General features: G+C 29.9%; 1 protein-coding gene across 4 annotated transcripts in view; it reads right to left on the reverse strand.

Moving 5' to 3' along the window:
* The window catches only part of LOC107443268 (NACHT domain- and WD repeat-containing protein 1), an 81,842-nt gene that overhangs the window by 25,459 nt on the left and 36,166 nt on the right, over positions 1 to 20,217 (reverse strand). Inside the window, exon 1 of one of the 4 annotated variants that reach the window (XM_016057082.4) lies at positions 2,477 to 2,828. The exons of 2 other annotated variants lie outside the window; for them this stretch is intronic. The gene's annotated coding sequence lies outside the window, so the exon portion shown is untranslated. Of the gene's footprint in view, positions 1 to 2,476; positions 2,829 to 20,217 lie in introns of those variants that run through there. One more of the 4 variants, XM_016057083.4, reaches the window with a different exon arrangement.

Below are 20,217 nucleotides of genomic sequence, written 5' to 3' on the forward strand. Positions count from 1 at the left end.
TTCTGCGACGAAACTCTACAACACTAATATCTTTCTGCAAGATACTTTTGATAATAACAAATATATGTTAATTTAAAATAACAAAAATGCTGTGATAACAAAAAATTTTTTAACATGCATTAATTGAACATGCAATATTTTTTTATTATTCTAATATTACGGGTTATATTCTCGCATTTCGCTGAAGGAAAAACACACTACTAATTATTTCCTTTTCCACATTTTATAAAAAAACTATCACAGTTTGTTTTGCTTTCGAAATTAGATTGTTGTAAATAAATACCATATAAAAAAAAAATATTGGATTTTAAAAACTATGGGAAAATGAATAGCAATAACTGACAAAAAATCAATAGAATCATTGCCTTAAAAAGTAAATACTCAAATACATGTTCCAATTTTACAAATTGTCTGAAATATATCGGGATATTTTTAAAAACATATTTTTGGAATGTGGATATTTATGAGAATAGTAAAAGAGTCACTCTTTACATAACACTATTAACAGATTATTTGCTAAAATACAAAATAAAAAAGGCCACTAACTCACTATTTAATATATTGAAAGTTATATCCTATCAAAATTAATGTCAATTAACTTAAATTAACTTTAAATAGCCATATCATTAGCTTGTTGAACTTTGCAATGTCAATATAAATAATGACCTTTGAACATCAATAAAGCAATATATATGAGGATTACATGACATTAAAAGTCGAGTATACGTAATACATTTTTCATTTTATGCACGAAAACTTGTAAATACAGCTTCAAAAAAGTAACAAGAAAAAAATCTAAAAATATTTTTATGCATTATAATGTTCCCACAATTTATGTTCTCCTATAACATTACATATAATGCTATTAGAATAGGTTTTAATTTACTTTTAAACCTTAGTCTCAGATTCAAAAAAAGCATAAATAAATTTTATCTCTGTTTTTACTGTTTAAAGAATTTAAAAGTTAAATACCACTAACAATAATATTTAAAAAATAAATTGGCTCAAATATTAGTTTCACACTATTTTGATAGTTGATCAGGGTGATGGAACAGATGAGGGATTTTTATAGTAAATAAAATAGGTATCATTTCCCCCTGATATACCTACTATTGATCAAAATATAAATAGGGAATATTTATATAGTGTCTAGTCACATATTAATTCGACTGTTAAGATACCAACGACAGTAATTAAGGAAATTGATCAACAGTAAACATTAAAACTATTTAATTAGGTGAACAAATATTTTGATACAAATAAATAAGTCTTCATTAATAATATGCATAGAAAATGTATTGTAAATTTAACTTTTAACATAATTTATGTATCTCTATTGCAAGATAAATAATTAACAATGACACTTTATAGATCAATACTACACTATTTCAATAGTTGATCAGGGAGATGGGACAGATGAGATATCTTTATAATAAATAAAATAGGTGTCGTTTGCCTCCAGATATATTATTGATCAATAAAACTTATTAAATATTGCAAACTCTCTAATGTCTAGTCACGCATTAATATGACAGTTAAAATACTAACCATAGTAATTAAGGGATTTGATCTTCAGAAAACATTAAAACTATTTAATGAGATGCATATCAATACAAATATTTTCATACAAATATATTCAAACAAATAAATAAATCTTCATTAATATTAAGCATGGAAAATTATCATAAATTCAACATCTTATATAATTTATAAGATAAATAATTAACAATGACAGTTTATAAACAAATACACCATTTCAACAGCTGAATATAATAGTTAAGGTATCTCTATTGCAAATAAAATTGGTGTCATTACCTCCAAGACATACTATTGATCAATGTAGATAATTTAATACTGAAAATTCTCTGTATTGCAGAATAATGCAGCATATTGTTATAATATTTCTTAATTACATTTAGAAATTTAATTAATTTCAAATTCAAGCATTAATTTGACAGTTAAAACATCAGCTATGGTGATTAAGGGACTCGACGGACTGAAATCATTTAAACTATTTAATTAAATGCATGGCTAAATAAAAATTTAAATATCCCCAAACAAATGAATAAGTGTTCATTAACATTAAGCATGGAAATTGTATCATAACCTAAACAGTTAAAAACAATAAGATAAATAATTAACAATGACAGTTCATAAGCCAATACTACACTATTCATGTGCACTATTTCAACAGTTGAACAAAAACAATTGAGGTATCTCTATTGCAAATAAAATTGGTGTCATTACCTCCAGACATACTATAGATCAATATATGTAATTAAATGCTGAAAATTCTCTAGTACTGCAGAACTATGCAGTTATTATTTTGACATTTCTAGATTTATAATCAATAAACTGACTGTTAGAATTATGGTGATTAGGGGACATGATTTACAATTAATCGCATTCGATAAATAGAAAAGGATTATAAAGTTAATTAATATTTATTACGTATGAATATTATAAGTAACAGTACCTGAAATTTATAATCAGATACATCTCCAAAGAAACTAGTGCAATCTAAAGTTATTTCTTGTCAAAGTAACATATAACTACATTCTTTTCAAACACCGGTAAAAAGGAAAACACAAACATAAAATCTTAACACAATGTCACTTTGGTAGGGAAGATTAGTAGTTGTCTATTGCAGGAGAAACACCGGGATGGAAGGGTTCGATTTATCAAGAGTACATGAGATACCCCATTCCTAGAGTTCCGAGATGATAAGATGAAAGAAATATTAAGGATTTTATCATTCCAGATGAATACACAAGCCGTTTTCCCCCCTTTGGTGATAATCCGCCATATTGCAAATGATGGAGTATTATAAAGATGCGCGCGCAGTAAACGGGGAACAGCGGTGATTGACGCGCTACAAGAGATCGATTTGTTTGAAAATATTCTCTAATTTATAAGGGGTTTTTTTTAAATAAATTATCGCAATATAAAATTAATTTTGATTAAATAGTTCAAAATACTTCGCAATATTTTTTTTATTCAGAATGCATTTTTCAAAAATATTTTCAGAAAAATTTTTCGACCAACTGCAAAGTTTTCAAAAACGAAACGTACAAAAGAACTGACTTTTTTTTTATCTTTAAAACTACCTAAGTAAATTTTTAAAAGACTTTTACAAATAATTCGAAAACTATAGAATTTAATAATAGTTGGAAATATTCTAAATTGAAATCGTAGATCTTTTATTTTATTTCTTGAATTTTTTTATTTAAATGAACGGGAGCAGCCAGTTTACATATTTTAAGAAGGAAGGAAATTTTTTATTTGCTGAATGTGAAATTACCATTTTATAAAGATGCGCAACAATAATGTTGTTTTCGATTGTCGAAAATAATTTGAAAACAGAAGGATTTTTTATTAGTTGGAAACACAAGTACAAATTGCGAACTTGATTTATTTACTTTATCTTTTACTAGCTGAATGTTTGTTCTTCGTTCCGGGTAAAAAAGAGCCGAGAATTAATAAATCAGTTCTAAATATCACTACGGAATCTTGCACAAAACAGAAAATAATACATATATCAACACAATTAACAACGTTCTAAAATAATTTCAATTTTTTTTTTTTTTTTTTTTTAAATTCTTGTTATTTATCTTTACCGGGGCTTAACGTTATTAGATTTAGCAAAATATTCGTTTAGCAAAATATTCATCTGGCAAAGTTATGTTGTTCATGATATTCTAAATTTACCACAATGGAGCAATTTTCTCCTATATTGTTTCTTTGAGGGTCCCTCAAAACATATTTCCACATTATCTAAATAAAAATGATATTTTTTTCAAGTTTCAATTGGCGCCAAATTATGCTCATAAATTCTTCGTACTTATATGTGAGTATATTTGATACCTATTAAAACTGTCTTACCATAATTGAGATTTAATTAAGTAAGTATCATTGGGGTTATTAAAAGTATGGGAGATTTAAGTACACACAAGATTTTAATCATTTTAATAAGTACCTATTACCAAAATTAATTAAGTGTCATTGGCGTCACTCATAATATTGGTATTTATTTACGTTTTTCCTCAAAGAATTAGTACCATTTCACCACTAATGTTGGTTTTCAGAGTAAAAACTTTTTTTTATTTCAATTACCCATGATTTTAAATTATTTAATTTTAAAGTAACACGTTTTGAAAGCATAATCATAAACAAAATAAACATGTTTCAGACAACTTTGTAAAAGCTAATTTGATGAAGTAGTTCATCAATATACTTGATGGAACTAACTCACATTTGCGTTACATGGTGAGGAAAGTCCCGAAAACTCTCCATGGTTAGCCTGGAGGTAAGGAGACTTATACTACAAACCTATCTACCACTGAGGATATGTTACGTCAACACTGTGGTCAGGGTGAGTCGGGTGCGGAATTCGTATCGACCAGTCATCACTGGGATACGTACCCAGGTCACCTCACTGGGAGGCCTGCGCTCTATCCCCTGAGCCACACAGACTCTCATGTTGATTATTGACATAATCTGACAAAACGAATAAAAAATAATTAATCATCGCAGAAAGCTCAATAAACAGCTTTTTTTATTAGAGCTATAAGCCAGTTATCTTTAAAATACGTTTAAAAAAAAAGCAGAATCGGCTATGGTTTAATTTTTTTTAAAAATGACTACCGCTAAGCCAATGGGAAAATTCCGTTTTATAAATATCACTTCCCAACGATCTAATCGAAATTTTGGAACGGCACAAACTGTTCTAGAGTTATAAGAGAGGCCCTTATATAATCATAAATATTTTTATTCAAATCTATGTCAAGAGATACAATTTTTAGAAGGAGGGAAAATTTTTAATTTGCCAAATGAAATTACTATTTTATTAAATATTAAAAACATGCATGCACACTTTCCCCTACATTAACTATACTTTATTTATTTTATTTTATTTTATTTTATTTTATTTTATTTTATTTTATTTTATTTTATTTTATTTTATTTTATTTTATAACCGTCGTTGAACAGCCGACCCAATTTTTGAGTTTACTATTATCAATGTTCAACTCCGTAGCCTTGTAATTATGAATACAATCCAAAAGATGAGGGAGCTCCTGTATCAAGTATTGAAAGAAATTTGCCTTTGAGGAGGACTTTTTTTGATGGAACTAACTCGCTTTTGGCGTTATATACAGAAGAAGACCACGAAAACCTCGCAAGACAAACCAGATTTCAAGGGGACCTATGATCTATCTATAATCCGTCTGCCACTGAAGATATTTCACTTCAGCACTGTGGTCGGTGCGGAATTTGAATCGACCAGCCATCGCTGGGATTCGTACCCAGATCACCAGTGCTCTAATTCCCTAAGCAACACCGGCTCTAACGTTGATCATTAACATAATCTGACAGAACGTATAAAAATTAATTAAGCATTACAGAACGCTCAATAAACAGTTTTTTTGTTAAGAGATATAAGCCAGTTAACTTCACCGATGTTATTTTTAAAATATGTCTAAAAAAATTTTTTTAAATAATTATCTATAGTTAAATTTTTAAAAAAAGGACTTTCGCTAAACCAATGAGAAAACAGGGCTTTTTAAATATCCCTTCCGAACGATTTAATCGAAATTTCGGAACAATTTTGTTGGTAGGGGGCTAAAATTTCTATTTTCGGTGCTGTCCAAATTACAGGATGATACCACGAACGATTCTAGAGTTATAAAAGAAACTCCTTTATAATCATAAATATTTTTATTCAGATCTATACAAGGGCACCACAAGATACAATTTTTAAGAGGAGGAAATTTGCTAAATGAAATTTCTATTTTATTAAATAATAAAAACATGCATGCACAATTTCCCCTACATTTAATTATACTTTACTTTATTTTATTTCATATTATTTGATAACAGTCGTTGAACAACTGACTCAATTTTTGAGTTTACTACAACCAATGTTCAACTCCGTAGTCTTGTAATTTTGAACCCAATCCAAAACACAAGGAAGCTCCCGAATCAAGTATTGGGAGAAATTTCCCTTCGTAGAGGACTCTTTTTGATGAAACAAACCCGCATTTGCGTTACATGGAAACCTCCCACGGTTAACCAGACGGCAAGGGGACTCTAACCTATGATCAGTCTACCACTGAAGATATTTCACGTCCGCACTGTGGTCGGTGCGAGCGGTCGGAATTCGTATCGATCAGTCGTAGCTGAGATTCGAAACCGGGTCACCTGATTGGGGGGCGTGAGCTCTATCCCCTGAGCCACGACGACTCAATAATACTTTATTGACAAAGTGAACAGTAATAGCATCATGTAAAATGCATCAATAATTAATGATTCGATAAATAGTACTACATATCATTTGAGCTATCGCAAACTGTGATTGAGTCATTTTAGTTATAACTCAAAATAAATTTAAAAATAATTTTCTATTGTAAATATTATGAATAAATAAAATAAGGGTAACAAAAGAGGTTGAATTTCGATGTGAAATAAAAAATAAGAATTAGGTAAAAAAATAAAGACAATTCAGAGCATGAATACATATTTTTAGAACGTTTGACAAAAAAAATCTAAGCATTAATACTGGCAAATTTATACTAGGAGAAGAAAACCAGCCTTTCATTAAAAAAAAACATATCTTAATATCACACTATCAGGCCCGTAGCCAGGGGAGGGGACCGTCGGGACAAATCCCCCCCCCCCCCAAATTCTGGGATTCAAACTTCTTAAGTCTTTCTTTGAGCCTCTCAGTAAAAAGAAAAAAAAAAAAACTGTCGAATCAAACCTTTTATTAACTAACTTTATTAAGCATATTTCCGGATATTCTGGTTTGTCTCAAAAAGTAATCGAAAAATTTTCTTCAAATCCCCGTCGCATGTCTTTGTAAACTTTGTTGATTATAATTATAATGTAATATTATATGAAAAATAAGTATTATATAATATTTTTAAATTACCAGTTTAACTTCTGCAAACAACAGAATGAACAATATTTGTTACAATGTTTTTCCCCTATTTTGCATGTGTGAAACTGTCCTTGCTTCTTACCATATCCCCCCCCCCCCCCGAAAAAATATCCTTGCACAGCATCGTATTAATAATCATAATTCATGAATCAAAGTAAAGGTGAATTTAAAACTACTATTTAATAAAAACTACTTAATCAGAAGAGACGGAATAGTGTTCGCCGATCGTTAGTATCTGCCAAAAATTAAAATCGTTTGCAATGGATTCCCCCTTAGCTATTGCGATCCTTACTGAATAGATGTCATGTGATAATAATAATTTATGTGATAATTGGTACGATTATCTTCCTTTGATTTCTCCAAAAATTAGGAATGTACTAAAATTTTTCCTCTAATCTTTAAAGCTTCTTCGAAAGTACTCAATTACTTCCTAAGTGTTGAATTTTCTACAGTTAAACGTAGGAAGTCATGGGATCTAGTCAATAATCTAAATTTGCCGAAAGTCATCAAAATTCCCTAAATATAGAAAAAAATTTGGAAGTCACTAACTTCCAGTCCTACTTTTATGTGACAAAATACGAATTAATTTTCAAAAACAAAATTCGTAAAAGGAATAAGAAAGTGGTCCAAACGACCCGCAAATATCGCATTGAAAAATAATTCGCGTGCTATTAAGAAAAAGAAAAATTTATTATTAATTCGAAAATTTAATTGGAAGGTTAAGATTTAAACAGAAAAGGCAGAATCATAAAAAATAAAATAAAATATATATTTACGATATCTTGTCAAGAATATTACGAAATGTATTTATTTGGTGACAAAATTTGATTAAAATAAAAAAGTTGGTTAAAATAGAAAGAGTTTCTGAGTAAAAATGAAAAGGTACGTACAAAATTACATAGTTTAAAATTGGGTAAAGATAAAAAGTTTGGGTAACATACAATTTAAAGTCTTTTCAATCATTATTAAATGTTATAATGAATAACTGAAAAGTAATTTTTGAATTAGTTTATTTTTGGATAAACTAGTTTTTTTTTAATTGTGCGCAGAGAGTTTTCGATTTGCTTAAAAAGTTTCTATCGAATACGTCGAAATATGCATCAATAAAAATTAACGTTAAGGATTCCGTTAACTTAATTAATAGTTATCACCGTTTAATTAGCATTTTAAAGATCAGATTAAGATGCAGTAAAAATGACACTTATAAAAAAAAATCCTATTACTAGAACAAAAATTAATTAAGAGAATTTTTTTTAATTTTTAGTTTTGGCCAAATTTGCAAATATCGTAATTACTATACATAAGTGCTTAAAATTGCAATGCAATATTGGTAATTAAACCAATCCATAAATATTAATTAAACAGATATTAGTACATGAAGGTCAGTGGCATAACCCGCGGCGCGATGGGGCATACGAGGTTTTAGCGCGCACGCTCTAGAGAAAACTACTCTATGAGTTATAAAATCTATTTATTTATACGGCATTTTTTAACTCACTTTATAAATAATAATATGTAAATAAACTTCGAATTTAACTTAGAATAGTGAACTAACTTCTCGTATTTTTAAGATAAATTTAAATTCAATGTGGTAAGTGTATACAATGTTCTAATTCAGTACCTTTTCATTACAATTACAACTTTCATTATTGACCAGGATAGCTTGGTTTGTAGGACGTTGGACCCATGTCCAAAAGGTCTATCCCACCAAAAACTCCCCGTGTAGTAAATAGTGACTGGTGCACGTTAAATCTGTCGGGTCACAAAGCCCTCTAGTTTCCATAACAAATCAATATCTCTGGGGGTATTTATTTAAAGACTTATCGTTCCAAAATTTTCTGGTTCAGGTCAAAATTACGATCTGTGGATGAATGAATGGTTGTATGAATGGGTCCACTCCATAAACGGGCTGTGATGTGTGTATGTGGCTGAAGACGTATTCCCGGCCATGGATGGCTCCACTAAAAACAAGAAAAGCTTCTTCTGACATAAATGTGATTGGTTTCACCAAGCACTCTTGCTGGTGTAGGCAAGTGACATTAGAAACAACAACAACACAACATTCTTTATCTTGTATTAAAATATAATTAATGATTACAAATACCCGAATATTTCTTTACCATAGCCTTTTTTTCTTAACATTTAAAAAATTTTTATCTATTAAAGGACGCACTTAGAAATCCTGCAGGGGCGTACATGAAGTCTATGTACGCCACTGATGAAGTTGCAAAATCATAGAAAATGTTTAAGTCGTGCACGAGCAACAACATAATTTAATTACTTTCTTCTCAAACAGTAAAAATAGAAACAAAATAAAATTTTATTGCATGCAAGTAAGAATAGCATACAATATTTTTTTAAAGAAAGATAAGTTTTTTCTTTTAAATTTAGTTCTCGTAAAAGAACAAATAAAAAAATTCTCTTCTTTAAAATTTCACGTTTTTACTGCATCATCCATTAAAACAATTTATCTCCAGGAATTCATTTTCCTTTTCGAAGATAACTATAGCTCTTTTTTTTATTACTTTTCGAAGTCGAAATTCAACTAACCTGAATTTGATATTACTCATAAGTCCTAAATTGGTAGAATTCAAAAATTATGTCACAGAGTTCCACCCATTTAGTTCCTTATTACCTCGTGAAGAAAAATCTTACTATAACTTAAGAACTTTGAAGAAAAAAAATGTAATTATCTTTAAAAGCGTAAGGGCAAGCATAAGAATTGGTCATATGATTGGGCTGAAATTCATTGTGACGTCAAAAGACGTCATTATGACGTAGGCAATACGTCGATGTTCGACGATCGATTCGAGCAGCAGTTGAGACGAGGCAGAGATGGGATCGGAAGTTCGCCGGCATATAGTGTAGCTAACCATAAATATACACTTTGCACGAGGGGAAATATTTACGTGAAAATTAAATAAACGAGGACAATCTTAAAGAATTTTAAAAAAGTTCGAAAATTGCAAACTTAAATAAATGTAATAACTCCTAAATGTTAACTTTTTACCTTTATCCGACAATGTTTCTGAAACCTACGAAGATTATCGTTTGCATTTCAGCAATTAGTTAGGTTTTTTATACAAAGACAGTCAAAACTGCCTTTGAGCGCTCAAAAATAGGAGCCCATTCTAGCCAGGCGTGATTCACGCGTCTCGCGTCATGTGATAATAGCCGTCTATACTACATCGGAAATAAAGCAACAGTTTAAAAAGTCGGCCGCGGTTCCCAAATTTTTCGACTATGGAAACCTAAATGGTGTAAATAATGAAGTGTACAAAAGCAATATAAAAACAATTGGAAGCGTGTTAACCAATAAAAGATTACTTTATTCTGAAAATATTTAATAAGAAGAGTGGAATGTTTTCAGTTTTGTATATCAGTCGTCTTAAATTAGGTTTTATATCCCAGCAGTTGAATTTGTACTACTGGAGCTGTCGTCTAATTTAGTTTTATATTGGTTTTTGGTGTATAAGCTTAAAATGAAATAAATATGCCGAATTATTCTTTTATTCGAATTATTTATAACGAAAGCTAAAAGAATTGCCGTAAAAGTTGAGAAAGGGAAACAGGGAAGCATATTTCTTTATTAACGAATTTGGTGACTTTATTTTGATTTTAAAAGTGCGATGTGAAATGCTAATGCAGTTTTTCGTAAATACACGTCATTATCATAATTTTTTCAAAATATTGTAATTAGAAAGATAATTATTTTTAAAAAAATTCCCTTTCTTTCTCATTGGATTTTCATTTTAATTTCATTTAAAAAAATTAAAATATTAAATAAATTATAGGTTATAAATTCAGATTTCCAAAAATCATTACTGTGAGATAAAAACAAGTTCTTACTCTCAGAACACCTTTCACTTTTACACAGAACCTTAGGGTTCCACGGAACACCATTTGAAAACTTCTGTGTTATGGAATGGAAAAAACTGTAACAACTTTTTGCTTTTATATTAAATTATTGTAAAGTATCGGTCGCAAGCCGCGATTTTTTAGGCGTCGTTGAGATTGTGCGCCTATTATTTGAGGTCCCGGCTGCATGTAAACTCTCTTTACACACATAGTATCCCCAAGAGATTTTGAGCGCGCTGATTGGCTTTCTCGGCAACGCCATCTGTGACGTATAGCTATTTCATTCTGCCATGCTTGTTATTTTCAGCATAGAGTGATTTCTATACTCTATCTTTTGTGTATAAACTTGAAATGTCAGTTTTTTCAACAGAGAAACTGCCTTCTTCAGTTAAAAATGAAATGAAAAATATTTCCTCAAATACCATTACCCTTAGAAGTAATGTTCTAAAATTAGACGATTACAAGTGGGTAATGGAATTTGGGGAACTTACCAATACGAAATTGAATTCTAGAACTTCCTAACCTCATGGACAAAGATTTTTTTGTAGGTAAATAACTAGTTTAGTTATTTTAAAGAAAATTTTGTATTTAATTTTTATGGGAAATGCTTTTTTCGTTAAATTTATGATTATTACATGCCTGAATTCTTATGAAGCTAATATCCCTCTAATTTATTAAATAACATTGAAATCGAATTTAATTACCTTGCTTAATTCTTATTCTCACTATGAAATGAAAACTGAATAGTTTTCACTTGATATTTATTTAATTAAATTAATGTTCATCGAATTAAATTATTATTTTATTTATTTCTTGTGGATTACTAAAATTAAATTATAAAATTTTTTAATTTAATATTTATTAGTGGCGCCATCTATTATTATAAATTAAAACTAAGAGATCTGCATTATGCCTACCTATTTGTAACTTATTTTTAATGTTTTTCTTTTTGAAATGTTTTATAATACCGAAAAACTATTAATTGATATCTAAGAAATCAAGCAATTGTCTTTTAAGATGCTTATTTTATTAATTTTGGATTTCATAATTCCCATCAAGATAAAAGTTAATGATTATGAATTGTCCATTAAATTAATACCATGAGTAATTAAAGAATAAATTTACAAAAAATTCCCTCTTTTAATTCTAGTACATTTCTATTGGATTTTAATTATTTTTTTATTATTTAATTACAGGAAATTATTTGCTTGTCACCACAGTGCGTTTATGAAAGTGCCGCAGGAGAAATGTAAAGGAAGTTTTTGAAAAATTCTACAATTTTTTTGCTGAATTATAATTAATTTTTGGAATAATAACATTTCAGAATAACATTTTAGATACATTTAATAACATTTCAGAATATTTTCCTCTAAGATACGATAAAATCCTTTTCAAATTATCTACCATAATTTTAAAAATTTATTTATATACATCTTAAAATCTCATATAATAAATTCAAATTTAACTGAGTGGTTCTGCAATCATACTTAATAATTTTAAGTAAGAGATTTTAATTTCTAAGCGCATAAGGATATTCACAATGCTATTCAATTTGAATATTAATCAATTCTTATATATATATTACATAAAAGCTGGCTAAAAACTTTAATTTATGTTTAATAATTATTATTATGCTAATTTGATGTTTTACCAAAACATGATTGTTTACCTTGCATTTACCTAAAATTAATAACGAAATATTAGCGTAAAATTTAAAGCAAATTAGATTTAAATAAATGTGTTATTAATAAATACAATTAATAACGCTGTTTAATTTTTTGAACGAAACTTTAACATTTGTCATAAAATTAGTATGAGAAATATACTGGAACTGATTTATGATTGATTTACATTTTGGGAACAAACTACGGAGAAATGTTATTGGGGAGGAGCTACAAAAAGACGTAACTGAAAGCAATGCCGAGAAAGCCAATCACCGCTCTCAAAATCTCTTGGGGATACTATGTGTGTAAAGAGAGTTTACATGCGTCCCGGCTCTGAAATCTCCCTTTTATGAGATTCACTTTAGAACTTTTTCATTCATAATTCTATACACTCCATTGACCAGAAGTTGGCCTTTCAAATGTATTAGATGACAGGGGATCTAGATGATAGGGGAACTGCTGCCTTCGGCAACATTACTCTACACGTCTACATCCTTCTCATTATGTCAAAAATGCTCTTTCAAGCTTATAGTTGGTCGATACAAAGAACTCCCCAAGTCATTCCTCTGTAGTGGTGGTGGTGACAATGGTTACGAGATTTAACTATTTAAAGTATAGTTTGTCTATGGTTGGTAAGAACTCTCCCCGCCATTAAGTCTGAGGCTGTCTGCTGCTATGGAAACAAGAATAGCGAATTTCAAGGAGGGTAGCTTCTCTTCATTCTAGGGCTAACACAATAAACCGAAGAAAAAGATTCCCTTTCTCTCACTGACCCGCCCCCGAAATCTGCCCTAAATAGTGACCCCACACCACTACCTGAAATAGTTATACCTCGTTTCCATAGTCACCGCCACGGGTCCAGACAAATGGCTGGGTGAGTTCCTAGTTTAGACAAACTATAGGGTTGTTAATTCGTTATTTAAGACAGGTTTTGACTCGGGTCGGCGAGAGAAGCTCCCCTCTTTGAAATGCGCTATTTCTTGTTTCCATACACTTCGTGGCTAGGGGATTTCTTTCCATAGACAAGCTATATCTTTTAATGAAGAGCTGTTTTCCGAACGGAGCTTCTTGCTATTGAGGCAGGACTACACGCAATTGAAGAGGATTCGCTGCTAGACCCTATCTGGATCCTAACGGATAGTAGAGTCCCGCAGTGGACTGATCGTTAAGACACGGTTCTCATCAGATCACCGAAGTCAAGCATCACTGGCTGCGGTCAGTGTGCGGGTGGGTGACCCACTTGAATCAGTCTGCGTAGGGACCGAGGGTGTGCGGTATTGGTCCTCGTTAAACTGTGCTACCGTAAAGTGCTCGACTTCGCGCGCAGGTCGTTGGGCTACCGAAGCGGGGGTGCCATCCCCTCTGCAGAGGATCAAAATTGTGATGGCATGTCTTCGGATCATCCTCAGGGATGTTTCCCAGACCGTCGCCAATAGCCCATTGTGCAGCTCTAGTGCGACGTAAATCAACAACAACAACAACAACGGATAGTAGAAGCTCTATCCAATATTTGAGTGCATGGCCAAGAGTGGGAGATAGGGCTGGAACGGCAATCTCACAACTTCTCAGTAAACTTTCCGTGAAGCGGGATATTTATTTGCAGTGGATTCCGTCCCACGTTGGTCTGTACGGGAATGAGATCGCTGACTCGCTGGCTAAACTTAACACAAATGAACCTCTGCCGGAAAGTTTGGCACTCACATCCTCGGAAATTCACTCCAAGCTAGTCTGGAATACTCCCCCAGTACATATCTGGTACTCTGGGGATAAGCCGGGTAGTGCTTTGACCTTCAACGGTAATAGAGGCGATCAGACCGCATTCACTAGATTTATCAGTGGTCACATAAAGTGCATGAGGTATGAACAACAGCGAAAGATCTATCCCACCTGCAACAAGTGTTCCTCCAGTGCAGCCAGCCCGGCCCACCTCCTTGGCTGTGTGGATTTTAAAAACGAGGATTTTCTGGGCGACCCGGTCTTGTTTCTTGACTTCCTGAGGGTGAATGGACTCATGGACCTGGTCTAGCTCCACAAGACCAGTGGGGATGAGAAACAACAACAACATGAAGAGCTGTTACCTTTAGTAGAAATTCTCTAGGTTCTTTGCACTTATGCTGCTGATCAACCCTCCATGATTGTTTTGCAATAGTTGTTGTTCCTTGGCATAAAATAGTTTTCTTTTTACGAAATTTTAAATTATTCACTTAAAATATTTGTACTAAAAAGAATTTTGTTAGCTATCCACGTTCAAATATTTCCCTTATGATTCTATTAATATTTATAAGTGAATAAATTTTCCGCGTAATACTTTTTAAAATGACGTTTTAAATTGAGAGTACTATATTGTTTTAACGAATTTGGTGAGTTTACATTCGTAATTCAATATTTTCGCGTACCAAACTGACAAATAAATTAAATACAATTTTTACATGCATCACACTGTACATGAAGCTAATCGTTAAGTTCTAAGTCATTTAACGAATCTCTTTAAAGGTAATTTATAATAACATATTAAAATAATTCGCACCAATGAATAGTAATTGTAAAACAGTTCATAAGTTTAAACACTGATTTATATACGTTTATCTGCATATGTCGCCCAGAATTGCATAATATAAAAAATAATATTGATAATAATTCTCTTAGTTTTAAAATTTTTAATTTAGAAAACAATCAAAATAATTTTAAAAAAACGTACTAATAGCAGTACAAATAACCTTTAAATTAGAAATACAAAAAATATTTGACTCGATATTTGACAAAAAATATTTTTGACTTCAAAAAATATTTGAGAATCGGGGGCCTCTTGGTTCAGCGATAATTTTCGTACTGTTTCGCTGAAATCACATTTCTGGTTACTATACTTTGCGGTCTTTGATTTTAATGGGTTACCGCAACCTTTGTTTACTTTTATGTGATTGGTTCATTTACATATATATTAATTTATTTGCAAATTGTCAAAAATAAGAGGTGCCCCCCGATTTTAAAGTATTATCGGAAAACTATACCTTTATGACTTTTATTAATTATATGCTGACAACATTTAAAAAGATATGGAAATCAATATGGGAAAACAGGATCCTACCATGTGATCTTCTGGCCAATGATAATACACCGATACAATGGAAAACTGTGTTATACCATTATGTTTTCATGTTATGAGATACGTAACAGATATATTATGGAAAGTTCCAGGATTCTTTTTTTTTTTTTTTTCAAAAACAACTACCTTTACCCTTTAATTAGAGTTACTTCTTGTAGCTTAAATTATTTAATGAATTTAAATATTAAAATAGGCAAAGTGTGCTTCTGTAGTTATATAGTAATATATACTTTATCTGTTTTAAATGGGAATTTAGACAAATATGGCGATGTTTATACAAGATGGTTACCAATAAACTGACATTTTTAAATAACTGTTAATAAAAATATTAATAATTTCAATACAATATATGTCTTTTGAACGATGTAATTAAAATTAATTATTACAAAAACTTAATAAATACAACAGTTACTATGATTCAACGAATGCGAAAGTATAAAAGAATGGTTACAAATTATGTTAAATAAATTTTGTGTGTTAATTTATTCGCTTACTATAACTATGAATGTAACAATGTTTTGAAATCGGTTTATTTTTATTCGAAAGTTCGTTTTTATTCAAAAATATTTGATTTCAAAACAGGAGGTAATTTCTTTTCTTATTTGTTTAACTAGCTAGTCGTTTTTTGTGTACAAAATCACTATAGTTTTTTTTTAAATTTATTTAATTTGAAAAGACTGCAAGAAATGTATATTAAAATGGCTATATGTATATTAAAAGAGGTATATAAATTTTTTAGAAATGTGATACTGTATAAATTTTTTTAGAAATGTAAGCAATGAAAACAATTATCTTTATTATTTACTCCTTTATTTTTTATTAACTAGTTAATGTTTTAAAAATGAATTTACTCTCTTTCAAAATGAACAGCGAAACTAAATGTAATACATAAAAACTAAATTGAATTGCTGGATGAATGCATAAGAACAAAATGTAATTATACGAGTATCATTTGAATGAATCCTAACTAAATGGAATTATACTGAATGAGTTTACTATAACTAAATAAAATTATGCTAAATAGAATGCATAATTTTGATCTTAGAAAAATGATTTTAAGATTTTAGGGAGAGAAAAAATACGATTAAATTAAAAATACTAAGAACTGTATTTAAATAAAGACAATTATGCTTCCAACAGTTACAAAATTCCTGATTTGCATAGTAAAAACTGTCGTTGTTCCGCATTATCTACGAAATACACATTATAAAATTTCTTAACGAATAATATACCTATTCTATATTTCCCGTAGAAAAATTGTCTTTGTTTAGCATTACGTACTGTAAAATTGCTGAAAGAATTATATATTCTTTATTTTCCACAGAAAAAAATTGTCGTTGTTCCAAATTATCTACTAAATACGTAAGATAAAATCACCTAAAAAATAATATATCTTTTTTTTTGTGGAAAAAATTGTTTATAGTATTCAGCATTATCTACTAAATAAGTACGATAGGGATGTACCTCGCTGGCCAGCCCCGAGGTATACTCCTGCAAATCAAATTTTTATTTTTATCAATCAAAGAAACAGAGTTACAAAATCTAAAAACGAACCCCAAAAAATCTAGCAATTTGCAGATAAGGGTTGTTGGAAAAAAAAGAAGGTTGAAAAAAATGAGTAAAAAATTAAAAGTCTAAAAATAAAAATGAGTAAAAATACTTCTTTTCCAAAAATCGAAAAATTAAACAACACTGAAAACGATTTCAATTTACGAAATCCATTATCAATCAAATAAATGTGATAAAATTGCTTAAAGAATAGTATATTCTATATTCTACTAAAAAACTATTTGGATGCTAGTTTAAAACGTGCAGATGAATATATATGATGATATTATCAGGAATCTCTTGATTATAGAATTAGAGAATAACATGATCTATTTAGAAAGGCAAAATTTAAAACTTAAAATTAAAAAAAATTCTTTTTTAAAAGTGAAGACGAGAAGACATGAACCAAAACAAACTGATATTATCGGGAATCTCTTTTGATTATAAAATTAGAAAATAACATGACTTATTTAGAAGAACAAAGTTTGAAATTTAAAATTATTTAAAAAAAAATTTAAAAATTCAGTTTTCAAAAATGCAGACGAGAAGATATGAACCAAAACAAACGAATTTTTTTAAAGAATCTCTTGGTTATCGAATATCGTTTGTAGAAGATAAAAAAGCAAAAGTATTTATTTCTTTTGTCCCTCTTTCCGTAAACAATGAAAAACATTATTATAATTTAATATTTTCTATTTCCTTACTTCTTCACGGAGAGATGCTACTATGATTTTATGACTAAGATGAGATTTATAACTCCCTTATTTTCCTGCTCCTCACTGAAATAAACTGACAATAACGATTTTGGCCGTGCGTCGGCAGTGAAACATTCCCGCTGTCATTTTTAATTCTTATGACGTCAGAAGTGACATCATCTATGACGTCATAAGATCTGTTTCTTGAACATAGAATACTACTTCCCTTTGCAGGCGATTCCTTTAGCACCTACATGATACAAGGTTTTGATGGGAGCAGATGCAAGAAGAGGTTGCATATTTAAAAGCTCCCCTCTCCTCCGTAACTTCTGTTATCAAATCGTTTGCAAAGCACTTTTTGATTACATAAGAAAGGAATGTTACAAACGAAAAGGAAATTGCACAAGTGGGGAAAAAAACAAAAGCAATCTCAATAACTTTTCTTATATAATAATTGAATGTCAACCACTACAATATAATAACTTTGACACAAAATTTACATTTTATTAGTTTATGCTGAAGACATGTTACATAATTATTTACAGCTACATTCTAGTTTTGATGATGCCACAATACAATGCTATGCTTTAATTTTTAAATGCTTTAATTTACTACTGGATTTTCCCTTCCTTAAAATTCAATTTGCAATCCAAATGCGCTTAATTTTTTTTATCTTAATTTTGACAAGAATTTTGAAAATTTGCATTGAGGATGGTCATTAGAGAAGAGGCTCTATAAATTGTGTTTATCACGTATAAATAGTTGCATTTTGAGCGGAATTCGGATTTCTTAAGTCTCGAAACATTGTCTTGAAACATTAAATCTGAATTGAGAAGACTTCCGATTTTTTTAATTCGACTTTTTTTCGACAAAACCTGCATTTTATTTCGTACAACAACTCGGCGGGGCTCAAAACAGAGAACATGTCCCTTTAATGTGTTGAAACACTAAAGAATAAATAAATTAAAAAAGACAATTTTTTCATTGACGTGTAAAATAAACTGAAAATTTTTTCTCTGTCACAAGAATTTTTCTTATGAGGAAAAAAATCAACACAGGAGGAGTTGTTGAGCTTTTATCTTTTCTGTACAGCATAACTTTATCTGTATAACATAAAAACACAATACAATACAGCTATATTATGTGGTAATATTACAACACAGTTTTGTATAGTTTTCGGTGAATTTTTACTGACCAGAAACTCGCTTGATAAGATCCAGTTTTCCCCCTTTCTATATTTTTTTTTGTTGCCATCAGCATATAATTAATAAAAGACATAAAGGTATTATTCTCCACTAAAGCATTTTTGTAACCTTAATTTGAAGGTACTTACCTGTAACATTTATTCTTCTTATTCTACTCCGATTTTGATTGTTTTCAAAATTAAGAGTTTGAAACTATAAAGTTGTTTCTTTATCATAACGTAACTCTGATATTACTTTTTTACACTAAATTTTTAAAAAAAACTTACTTTAATTAGAATCTAAACTCATTAACAGTTTAAAAATTATAATTTTTTTGGACAAATTTCATTAGTATAGTATAGTAAGTTACAGTTAAAGAAATTCGTTAAATGATTAAGAACTTAACTATCAGCTTCATCCACTACGTGTTGCATGCACAAATTATATTTAAATATAAGCCTGTTTGGTAAACGAAATCAAATTTGAAATAATAATATACTTTTAGCTTTAAAATTTAAGAAAAAAAATATTGTTAAGCAAAATAATATATGCTCACTAATAGATCTTAATTGATTCACGATGAAAATGGGGGCGCAAGAATAAGCAAACCGAAATCTTTTTAGTACAAACATTTTAAGTAAATAAGTTAAACTTTTGTAGAGAAAACTGTTGTGTGCCAAGAATCATTATTGCAAAAGAATCAACGGCGTTAGTGACCAGCAGCCAACAGGGGTCTAAGCCGCCTAGTCAATAAATAAAATGATTAAAACTACTATATTTTCATTTCCTAATTAATTTCTAAACTGATGAATGTTAAAAAATTTTAAATATTGTTTCATTAAATATGAAAATATTTTAATTTAAGAATGTAAGTTTTGCAGATTTTTTACTTTTTAATTTTGTAAACTGAAAAAAATATACTTTGACATAAAAATTAATACTTTGAAAATAATATTACTTTGCGACTGCATAAAATAAAATATATTTCTATCATCTGTATTTTATAATGATTTTTGTAATCTATCTATATTATATAAAACGCTAATACGTACGTATGTATGTATCAATAAAACCGATGATATTTCTTTTCTCGCGCTGGCAACAGTTTTCATTTTTAATTGATTGGATTCGGCGCGCAAGAGCACGTAGTGAGCAACCAGATAACAATAACCAGAGTGAGCATTATCAGGTTGTTCAATTCAGATTCATGCACTAAAAACATGACAAT

Source organism: Parasteatoda tepidariorum, chromosome 6 (assembly GCF_043381705.1).
Source record: "Parasteatoda tepidariorum isolate YZ-2023 chromosome 6, CAS_Ptep_4.0, whole genome shotgun sequence".
In the NCBI taxonomy this organism is placed as follows: Eukaryota; Metazoa; Arthropoda; class Arachnida; order Araneae; family Theridiidae; genus Parasteatoda; species Parasteatoda tepidariorum.